The sequence below is a fragment of the Gekko japonicus genome, unplaced genomic scaffold, assembly GCF_001447785.1.
Source record: "Gekko japonicus isolate JY-2015 unplaced genomic scaffold, Gekko_japonicus_V1.1 scaffold324, whole genome shotgun sequence".
NCBI lineage: Eukaryota > Metazoa > Chordata > Lepidosauria > Squamata > Gekkonidae > Gekko > Gekko japonicus.
The window spans coordinates 296,285-308,434 of record NW_015168056.1 but is presented as its reverse complement, the minus strand read 5'-3'; the positions used below and the strand labels follow the sequence as shown (position 1 = coordinate 308,434).

General features: G+C 40.1%; 1 long non-coding RNA gene across 4 annotated transcripts in view; it reads right to left on the bottom strand.

The window, feature by feature from the left end:
- The window catches only part of LOC107113202, a 14,162-nt gene extending 2,939 nt beyond the window's left edge, over positions 1 to 11,223 (bottom strand). The window contains exons 1-4 of one of the 4 annotated variants that reach the window (XR_001482610.1): positions 10,889 to 11,223; positions 9,158 to 9,228; positions 8,107 to 8,183; positions 4,200 to 4,251 (exon numbers count right to left, since the gene is read on the bottom strand). This is a non-coding gene — a long non-coding RNA (uncharacterized LOC107113202). The other 3 variants (XR_001482613.1, XR_001482612.1, XR_001482611.1) reach the window with 3 other exon arrangements.
- Between the last annotated feature and the right edge of the window lie 927 nt (positions 11,224 to 12,150).

Sequence of the window (12,150 nt, the reverse complement as noted above, 5' to 3'; positions counted from 1 at the left end):
CCTACATAAATAAAATGAAGCACTGAACATACGCATCACTTTATGGGGAAAACAAAAAGGAACAAACAGGTAGCAGTCAGTTCCCCAACATGGAACTATCAAAAGGAATGCTACAGAAGAACATGTAACTTATAACATAGAAAATCTGTAGAAATAGATGCAGGCTCTTTTCAGAGACCTTGCTGTGGCTCAATTAGTTCCATTACAAGAAGCAGAGGGGTAAAGTACTTCAGAGCCTCTCTAAGAGACCTTTGTTCATTTTTACTTATCCCCATGAGTTGTGCTTAAGAACAGAGGGCAGCTCTCGTTTTGAATACAAAATGAGTTCCCAGAGAAGGAAAACTCTGAACTTCAGAAATATATGGGTACTCAGATTTTTTTATATATTTGTCCCACACTTTATAATTCAGTACTCTTCTCTCAAAAGAATGCTACCTAGAGGAAAGTTCTTCAACTGAGGTCCATTTAACAATGTGCTATACCAGGGGTCCCCAACCTTTTTGAGCCTGTGGGCACATTTAGAATTCTCACACAGCATGGCGGGCACTGTGACAACATGGGTGCTGCCAGAGGCAGAGCCATGTACACACCCAGAGTAAAGTGCAGGGAAGAAGAGGGGTAATTTAAACACTACACTAGGAAAGAGCGAAAGACAGAAAACCAACACTGTGGGGGCGGTTGCTGGCGAAGCAATGTTGTTTTAAGCTGCACCAGCCCATCTGATCTTCAGTGGCCAATCAGGAAGCCATGCTGGGCAACAGCCCCATCTGGCCCCACCCATTTCCTGAAAAACTTTGGCAGGCACCAGGAAAGGTGCTGGTGGGCGTCGCAGAGCTCATGGGTATCACATTGGTGACCCCTGCACTACTCAATTAACCGAAAGCAAGGGTTGGGAAACAAACTGAGCGGCATTTTAGTGGATCATTTGAGGAAAACGGCAGGTGATCACACAATTTCAGGAAGCTAACTAGCGTATTCAGTTTTCCACAATAAGCTACAGCGCTTTGATTCCTATTAGAAGGCTGATGACTCTAAGCTGTAAGCAGCTTGATTAGTACCTTTCAAGAAATTTGCAATTTTCTTTGAGGGAAATTTAAGGTTCAGTTTCAATTCCTATCCCTGGCACTAATGCTACAGTAATTAACACGAGATATTACCAAATGCTGCTGTCAGACCGACTTAAATATAGAGCATGGACAGAAAAGAGAAGGCTATTATACAGAGCACACACGTATGTAGAGTCCCAAGAAGAGATGCACATGTAGAGTTTTTGTGCTGGTTAGAAGCAGGACGATCCATAAGCCGACAAAGTAAGAACAGTTAAAGGGAGAGCATAAGCAATAAAAGCCACCTCAAGCAGGGCTATGAAGAGGTGGCATATAAATATTCTAAATAAATAAAGGGAAAGGATGACTTAGAGCTATGTTTTCAAATGCTGTTGTAGGAAACCCTACATTTCTTAAAAGCTGGGGTTCTCTCTTAAGAGCAGTTAACCACAGATTTTCTCTAGCAGACAGCTCTCTAGAGCTAACCCTACTGGTCACAGGAAAGCACAAGGCATGTTCTATGACATGCTTTTAGTTAATCTAGGCAATTATGAAACCCTGTAGGCCTGGCCAGTGCAGCATGTGAGCTGTACCCCAAGAACATGTCCTAAAGTCCACTGGAGCTCACAGGGATTTCTCAGCAGACGCAATGTACAAAGGATGTTCTTTAGGGTAGCAAGTTTGATACCTGCTGGGTCTAGAAAGAATACTGCTGGAACATGGCATTCTTATTTCATAGCAACCAGAACTGGACAAAAGGTTCAGAGGGGAAACAATATTAGACTGGTGCAGCAAGAACAAAAAGGAGTCTTGTGGCACCTTAAAAACGGAAAGGTTTTATTGTGACACAATGAATGAGTTATTTCCGTTGTCATAGGATTTCTTCTTTTCTGGACCAAGGTCATGGTTCTGTGTCCAGTTTGGTAACATAAAAGGCCTTTATGATAGCATATAAGAGCATTCAAATCAGAAAGCATTTTACGCTTTGAACCTGTAACTTCTGTTGAGCAACTTTACTTTGCTGAAGTCAATGAATCATTAAAATAAACACATTAAAAACAGTAACATACTAAACACCAACATTATCCTCATAACAAAAAAGATTATAGATGCTGGAATTGGGGTCTATGAAGCATGGAAGGAAGGGAGAGCTTTAATAAATGCCTTGCCATATAGGATAGGCTTAGAAAGAAATGAAAAAAGCCCGAATGCTGCCATTAAGACAGACACCATCAAGGGCTTCTGTGCAGAAACTATTTTAAAAATCACACCAGTTAGTGAGCTGTTTAGTGCAACTCGAAGGAGCCTAGGAACAAACTGATCTACCTATGGGCTTCAGGCAGTCATGAAAGCACTAGGCTTCTCCTTGGGAGTGATCTGTCCATGTGGACGAATGGCCATAAGAGGCAAGCCCTATGCCATGCTATTTAAAGTGTTCCTTGTGTTCTGCCACCATAAGCCCAATATTTAGAAGTAGAATCAAGTTCATTCGAAAAAATGTAACAGTGTACCTTCAACAGATGTGTGTAACAGTGTACCTTCAAAAAAATTGAAAACTGTTAATACCCTAGAACAGTAGCATATTTTAAAAATACAAACCTTAGACCAGAGGAAACGATAAAGGAAGCAAAGCATGAACTTTATATACTCATTAACAGCATGCCTACCTTTCTTTTAGCACATCACCAAGTCTTTTAAAGTGACCTTGGCATACCAGTCGCCATGAAATGTTTACATCTGTCACTCACAAAAAGGTACAAACAGAACTCTAGACATTTTTTTAAAGAGATCATACTTTGAGAACTCTGGACTCCATACATCTTAAACAATATTAATGTAGAGCTTGACAAATCCCATACAGCAAGCCCTATGTCACCTAGAAATGTCATTGTGGTGCATAGCATTTTCAATCAAGAGTCCATTGTAGTGTGTCTCAGCAATTCTCAGCAGAATTACACAGGGTTGAATTCAATCAGTTTTTCCAATGGTAAACCAAGGGAGGAAGGTGCCCCCTCTAACCACTAAAAAGGCTGTTTGGGACCACAGGACCCATACAGACAAAAACAATTTGGAATGGGGCCCGTAATAACTTGAGGATTTGGCTAAGATCAAGCAAAAACGCTGGCTGGATTAAACCCAAAGCTTGTCATTTCACATCAGAACATTTTGTTGTATGACATAAGTGTATGAAGTTCTTGTCCTTGATCATTTAAACACAAACTTAACTTTACACTATTCAGTGGTGGTGAGTGAATTCCATTCTTAACCAGTTGCTTTCTACACAGGTGCTAACATTCAATAAAATCAACCTTTTTAAAGCAATGATGGAATTATGAAAAATTGAAGAGAAGTTCGGCTCGGGTAGAGGTTAGCTCTTTGTGGTGATGACAACCACAATCACACACATATTTATATACTACGACACTTCGGTGCATAGGTTAGGATCTGTTTTTATGACAGAAATAACTAAGAAGTTTAGCCATTAAAATATGAAACCCTGGTTACAGCTGGCCTGGCTTTTAGAGCCAAAGAAAATTTGTGGAGTCCTATATTAATACCTGCTTCCTGTACCCTGAGACAGCAGGCTGGTTGATGATGCTAATTAATTTAGCTACTCAATCCTGAATAATTTTGGACAGACGTCTCATCATCAACAACTTTAGCATTCCTATTAAGTAGGAACTGGATTACAACCTATGTGTTAAATTAACACGTACCTGAACTACTAAAAAGCTCTTGGTTTATACATGTCAGCAGAACCGAGCGAACCAAGTTCTTCCCAGGCTACAACTGGGAGAAATCACATGTATGAATGCTCCCCATACTAAACTTTCCTGCATATATGAAACTAGAACCAAGAAGAGACCTGGTTGAGCCCTTCTCTCTAACAAGCTATATACTGTATATGAACAAAAAACTTCAGTATTCACACATGTGATTTTCCTAACTGCAGCCTGGAGTACTTTAATCCAAGTAAAGCTTTGCGATTTAATTCTGCTGGAATTATCATGAATGAATGGCTAATTGCAAATATTTTAATTTAATCTACATCATTTTTTACTTTCGGGAGACTTGGTCAATAAAAAAACCTGCAACACATACATTTATAGAAACACACAAGTCACATGCAAACATACTAAGACAGCAACTTACCAGTGCTTCAGCCAGCCTCAGGAATTTCATACGCTCAATCCATCGATTTTATCTGTAGGAAAAGTTTAATACACTATTCAATGAGTCAACTTATATTCACCACCAGGACAGTCATGCTCAATACTGCTGACTCAAAGCTGATGTTTTCAACAACCTTGATTTAGTTACATTCATGACTGCATCCTAAATTTGATATCACATTGTCATCTGTATTATGACCCAAGTAGAATATATTCAGAAAACATAACCCAACATTCTCTGACACTATCAGTTTATAACTGAATGAGCATGGTAATCTAGGACTTGGAACGTAACTTCAGTTACAAATGTCCTTGACTATCAGGAGAATATTTCAAGCCCTCATTTTTCTGGAAGTCAATCATTAGAACCATCACTACTCTTGATGCAGCATTAGAGTGCTGAGAGCAAGTGCCCTTATACTGATACTGCTTCCATTTTTAATCACCCTCTTCTTAAAAACAAATGTGCTTTGCTGTATAGGAAAGGACAACTGCAGATGAATTAGTGTTTGTCATCAAATAGCTTGCCAAAAGAGCCCGTTTAAAAATGTACTTCAAATAGCCTGTTCAAATGCTAATTTGTGAAGATGTGGCTTGTCCTGCAATTCCCACTCAACTCAGGAATGAAAGTTAAACCTCTAACTACTTAACCTAATTCCTAAATCGGGGTCCCCAACAAGGTGCCCACCCACACCTTTGCTGACACCAACCAACTGTTTTTAGAAGTGGGCAGGGCCAGGTACAGCTTTTGCCCAGCGAGGCTTCTGGTTATCTACGGAAGATTTGATTCACTGTGTATATTTTAAGAGTGGTGGTTTGGCAACAGCTGCCGTCACAGATCAAGGATCTTCACTGTTGTGTCTGAAGTTGAGCTGTGGCAATCATTTCGAGGCTGCTTCTATCTCCTGCGGCGGCCATTCTGTGGCTGCACCCTCCACACACCATGTCAGAATTCCAAAGGTGCTCACAGGCTCAAAAAGGTTGGGGACCCCTGCCCTAAACAATGTTTCCACAAAAGTGAATCATTGTCTACCCCTCAACGCAATCTTCCAACAGGCCAATCGTTTTAACCAAATACAACTGTAGATTAGGAAACTAGTAAAAAAAAAACTTGTTCATGACTTTAAAAGTATATAGGTCCTAACCTCATTTTTAAAAATAGGATTCCTGTTAAACAACATAGTCTGGTAATATTATTTCAAATATGCATATACTGGATACGCTTAACCAATGACTGAGACAGTGTCATCTGTGTCCAGCATACTGTAGTATTGTTAAAACCTAAATTTCTTTCCCCACATACAATTCTCAAAGCAATGCACACATTAGCATATCTATTACTTCCAGATTCTATATGTTGCCAAGAGTCAGCTAATATATAATTCAGCAACATGCCAAAATAAACACTGGGCTTGCTGAACAGGTGGGGTTCCACTGCAATCTACATTCAAACATGACACACTCATATTTCAGAGCACGCTGTTCCCGAAGGATGTTCAGGAAGGAATTTTCATGGGACTTGCAGGTAAACACACAGAACTGCAACTTTGGTTGACACATTAAAGTGATTGCATTTAGAACTCAAATATTTTACTCTTCATGAGTAGAGACTGAATTAGTAAATAAAGAGAACATCAGAATGTTACGCTAAATACATTATAGTATGATCTTTTTAACCTCACTAAGAGGTTATGGCCACATGCATGTGAAAGCAGGACATTTCCAAAAAGGAGGCTCCCGGCTCTAAGATTTTGTTGTTACCATTCTGGAGAAGGTGGTATTATTACTAAAACAGGGTACCAATACCACATGCCTAGGTAAATTAAGGCATTCTATGCAGAAATAAAACACAAATTTTGCTGATTCCAAACAGATTACCAGACGTCCCACTGACATAAGCACAATGTTTGATTTCATAAACTAATAATTTCCTCCTCACCTAAATTCCCGGATGCTATTTAATTGCTAAATTACACATAACAGCACTTTACACTATGGACAGGTTACTAAATCCAGGTGTTTTTCAAGGATTTGTCAGGTGGGAATCGAGAATCCTGTACTGATCTACAATTATAAAGGGATTTGTTCAAACACTAAAGTTTTCTGCAATTTCCATAATTCCAACTCAGCACAAATCCAATCCATCCAGTCTTGTACAATATTTCTCGCCCACACTTTAACAATGCACTTTCCTACAACCTACTATAATACTCAGTAGAAATGGTGCAGGAAACACAAGCCACATTTTTAAAATGGAACAGTTTGACCATTTTAGAGCAAGGAAAAAACATGCAATTCCCACCTCAACTAGCAGAACCACTTAACTTAAATTTGTAAGAGTAACAGCCAATGGTACTCATACCCTATCATACCATAATCTTAGATTAACTAGGAAGTAAAACAGTGCAATCCTACAGAGAATTACACCCCTTCCAAAGCCACTAGTCATAAGAGGTTTACCATAGGATTTCAGTGAACTTGAAGATAGTTCAAGATGAATAGCTGTGTTAAGTCTGTCTGTAGCAGCAGAAAAGAGCCACAGTCCAGTAGCACCTTGAAGACTTAACAAAACTTGTGGCAGGGTATGAACTTTCGTGAGTCACTGCTCACTTCTGATGGTATCTGAAGAAGTGAGCAGTGACTTACAAAAGCTTACATCCTGCCACAAATTTTGTTAGTCTTTAAGGTGCTACTGGACTCTTGTTCTTCTCTAGTGAACATGAAGATTTACTTCTGAGCAAATGTACTTATGACTTAGTTCTGAAGCCATGTATTGGGCAGACATATTCCCAAAGCAGTAACCTAGATTTCTACCAGTGGGCCTCAGTTCTTAAACTCCACTTTATTAAATGGTGTCTTTCATTAGCTTCATATATTTAACAAGTTATCATACTGTCAAATCATTTACTTGACAATGCTGCAAGTTAGATGAATTATCTCAAGCATTCATAGTGTATAAAAGATGTGTTGTACATTGACAAACATTTTTGACATAAGTGAAGACCAAATTAACTTTACTTACATTAAGTGATAATGTGTATTTAAAACCAGGTGCTGGTAAATTCTAACCTACTATTGGCAAAGTTATTTCTGTGCAAAGAAATACCGCTTCTTGCTATGGGTTCAATCAAACACTGATAGTTTTCATCAGGTTGCTAAATTGTAAACAGAGGTTTGCTGATTTAGAATCTATTTAAGACTTGGGATCCAAATCCTGCATTCCATGTGAAGAACACCTGTTCCATTTAAGAGATTCATACTGTGTAACATATTAAGATGACACATCCGAACTCTTCATTTACAGTCTTGAATTAGGCAAGAAAAAACATAGTAAATACAACAATAGGGAATATCAGGATGATCTTCCAATGTGCATATGTAAACTGAAAACGTAAACAGAAAAAATCTCTGAAGATGCCCATCAGAGACCTGAGACAGCACAGTGGTTCAGAATACAAGGTATGAACTGGGAGTCTCTTTGTAACATCTTAGTTCAAAAAGGAGTGCTGAAGTGGCCTTGGACTTAGATAAGTCCCCGTCTTTCAGGTTCAGCCTCCCACATTCACCCTTTTTTAAAACCCTGGAGTAGAGAGTATGGAGCTAATCTATAAAAGTCAATTGGGTACAAACGCAGAACACCAAACATTATTTTTTGTTCAGCTACTTTTACTTCTAATGCTAAAAGGATATTGGCACACCCATACTCAATTACTTAAAAGAATACATAAAATCAAGGGCTGGCAAAGCATTCAGATTAATGCACCAGAAATAGGACCTCTGCAATTATAAATGGAAACTAAGATTCTATTAAAAGCTTATGGGCTCTGACAAAGGGGACAGTAACAGCACCTGTGGTATCCAAGGAGTCGAACAGAAGTAAAACGTACCTGAAACAGTTTACAGGATTCTGCATTTCCTCTTCTAACACCATATGGAACGCCCAGCTAGCAGAAACCCGAGCAATCTTTAAAAAGAAAACATGGGTTTGTTTCAAAAAATATATTTCACTTAAGAAAAAAAAGGTGTGAATTGCAATTTTGAACTCTAATTCATCTTAATGTCAGTTACAGATTTAAGACTAATTATCTAAGTCCCAAGAAATTCAGTTAACATTTGTAGCGAAACACTCACTATTTACAAAAGTATGGACAAGTCCCTAGCCCACAAATCAGTGTGTAGACATTTAAGTAAGTATGATGTAACTTTCTAAACGTTACACTGCAAATTTAAGTCTGCCTACCTCCTTATTTCCTGATACCGACACATATTCATTTTAAGCTTATGTCCTGATCATAAAGGGGTTTTTGGAAGTAATTCCCCATTTCTTTAGGCTTACTTAATATGTTCATGATAGCTGCCTGAGATTGTGACCCATCTTAAGAAGAATTACACCCTTCAAAGTCCACTGAAGTCAATGGGCTTAGAAGGATATAACTGCTTAGAATTCCAACACAAGTCATTTAATGCCGAAATATGTTGCACTGAAATCAATAGGGCTTTTCCCCAAAATATATTTATAAGGACATTAGTTTTCTTAAAATAATCTAAATGTATGCTTCTTTAATATATTTTAACCCCCTTTGTACTTTTTAGAATTGCTATATTCTCAACTGAGGCTATTATTTCCGAGAAGTTTATAAAAACGATTCCTTGTTGGTGCAGCATGATGTAAATTGTTATAATCTATTACTTCGTGCTATTTATTTTCTATTTGTTTCATTGTTCTCCTTTGCTGCTGTGTTATGCCAATAAAGGTCTATGTATGTATGTATGTAATGTATTTAGCAATAGAGTAAATTACAAATAATCAGTTTGTATTTAGTTTGAACAGGAGGTAAAGCGTTCCTCTTATTTGGGAAAACTGTATAAAATGGATGACAAGTTAGCCACACACTAAAGACAAACAACACACTAACATGAGTTTGAAATTATTCTCACCTATTGAAAATAGATTCTATAGATTGTTTGAACGCCATCAGTTATCACAGGGATAAACATTCAGTGAATACCTAAAAGAAAATTAGATAAGATAAAAAAATTATTTTGTTCAGTATTTACAAAGTGAGGTACTTTAGTATTTACAAAGTGAGGTACTTTAATAAGCACTGGTAAGATAAAGATAATGCTGACTATATTTCTAAGTTAAGCATTTTCAAAAAAATTGTATCCAGTAACACAGAAGACACTAAAAGATTTTTCATCAACGTAACTTAGTTTTAGTCTCATTAGAGAAAACACTGCATAGGTATCACACTATGGATATGTAATTCAAAACCAATATTAGAGCCAGTTACACACATACCAGAAGGTAAAGTAGTTTTACATTGATTACAGTCCTATTTTCTTGCACTAGAGTACAAGTTGGTTACAGATAACTTTATTCCCAATAGACCTTAGCCAAATTAATATTACTGTCTGTTTAAGAATAAACTGAAGAGCATATTCAAAACATTTTAAAGCTCATTTACTGCCAATAAGAATAATATTATTTTAAATAACTAACTCTACAGTGGTGTTTTCTGCAAGACCAGTATTGGTTTCAACAGATTACACTACCAATAAGGTCCAAAGCCTTCGAAAAATAAATTTGGCTGCATGCTAAAAATATAGCAGGAACCAGTTCTATACTAGAACTTTCTTCAACAGTACATTCCTCATGTCACTGAAGTCCTAGACACCATAAATGTTAACCCCAGAAGGAAAACTAAAATTTTAGAACTTGGACTAATTAGTTAGATCAAGCTACTGGACAAATATGAATATACCTTCCACTTCAAAATGCCAGTTAAAGACATACCTTGCAAAGTCTGGGCAACTGAAAAAATACTCTGAATGTCAAATTGCTAACTTCAACAAACCAAGGGGAAAAGCAAGTGCCAAAGATTTCATCACAAGTCTTCTTACAAATTCAAGGCATTTTTAGACATGTGAATACCAAATTTACCTCACGATTAAAATGCCAAATGCAAGCATATGAAAGACTGATAGTAACACTTTAAAAACGCCCTCTATTAGTTTTTCTAACTAGTTATTTTAAAGTCAACGCACCTCATTGTTTTAAACAGGATTTTCTTTTACCATGGATTCCTGTTCTAATATAGTGCATTCAATTGTTTAACTGGAATATACAAAATGTTTGTATATTTGAAGACATTCATGACACACACAATTAATCTGAAGCCCAAAACACATCACATTATCCCCTTTCTTGTTAAAATGCACTCAAAAATTGATCTGTAGAGATTATTGTTTTTTTAAAGCGCTCTATCAACTTTTTTCTGCAGTCTACTTCCCTGTAACTGCTTTAGAAGCCAACACCCTACATTCAAAAAACAAGTTTTTATATCTGAGAGAGACGGACAGAAATGGCGTCTTTTGTTCTTACGAAAAGTAGACATGACTGTTTCTCCCTTTCAGCTACAAGGAGGAACCATCACCACCCATTAAAGTATTCAGGACTTTGACAGACACATAAGGAATCCGTATACCTTTCATTTCGTTCTCTGAAATATTGGGGGGGGGGGGCTGTCTCAATTTGCTGCAGATCTCCACCTTGCTTTGCCCCATACAAAAATACTGCACTGGAACTAAAAAAAATATACTGTCTTTCAAGATGCCAGCCCTTCAGAGTCCAATCTAGTAAGGCACTTATAGAAAACCCACACTCACATCTTTGGGTCTCCACCAGGGGAGTAGCATCCTCAATGATGGGGGTGTCATAAGCTCCCCCCCCCATCGGTGCTGCAAAAGATGGGGGGGAGAAGAAAAAAACTCTGCAGTTCCAATGGCGGCTGGGGCTTGACATCAATCTCCTTCAACGTTGTGCTCACCTCCTACACCAGGACCCCTTGCTTAGTACCCCCCCCGCCCCATCTATACTGGGGGGGACTCTTCTAAAGGGGGAGGCAGTGCTTTAAAACACACACACACACACACCCCAATTCAAAATGGTCAGAGAGAGAGAAGAAAACGGTCGGGGTGGGGTCGGAATCCCTCTTTCTGGCCGCCGCCACCACCGACCTTGAAGATCAGGTTCTGCTCCTTTGCCAAGGGCCCCCCTCCTGGCCACCCCCCAAATCCGAATCAGGAGCCCCCCCACTGCCACCAAGCTTTCGGGGACCCCTAAAGTCCCACCACGTTAAAAAGGGGGGGGGTGGGCTGCGAGCCACCCTGCGATTTCCCTTCTCCATCTCCCACTCAGGATCGGGTCCTGGTTTGTTAGTTATTGGGCACCCCCCCCCAATTCGGAGCGGGAAGCCACCCAGTGGGGTTACCCCCCCCTTTGGGGTCGGGGTTCTTCTTCCTTTGTGGGGGGGGGCCCCGGCTGCTTCTTCTTACCTCGAATGTCAGACTCCCCCCTCGCCACCCCCCAAAACACACACACACACAAACCCTGAAAGTTCGACATTGAGCCCAAACTCGAATTGAGGCTCCCCCACCCACCTCACAGGAAAACGAGGGCGAAACAGTCTGGCTGTTTTCTTCCCCCAAAATATATTTAAAAAGGCAGACTTTTCCTCTCTCCCTCCTCCCCCCCCCCGGCGGCTCCAAGGACATCTGAGCCGAGGAGCGGCGGGGGAAGCCGAGAGCCGGGCGGAGCCGAGCTCGGCCGCCCGGGAAGGGCGCGGGGCGGCGGGGAAGGAGCCCGGCCAGCCCCGGCGCGTCTGTCTTTCTTTCCTCCTCCTCCCCGCGTTCTTTTTTTCTCTCTCCTGAGGAGGACAAGAGACCCACCCTGGGCCCGGCCGGAGCCCCCCGAGCCGGCGTCCGCCTCAGGTTCCCCCGAGGGGCGGCGGGCGAGGAGAGGAGAGGGCGAAGCTCCGGCGGAGGAGCACGGGCGGCGAGCTGCTGCCTCCCCGGCCATCTTGCGCCGTGTGTGTGTGTGAGGGAAGGGAAGCCTCTGCCCGTCTTCGCCGTCTCTGAGCGAAGCCTTC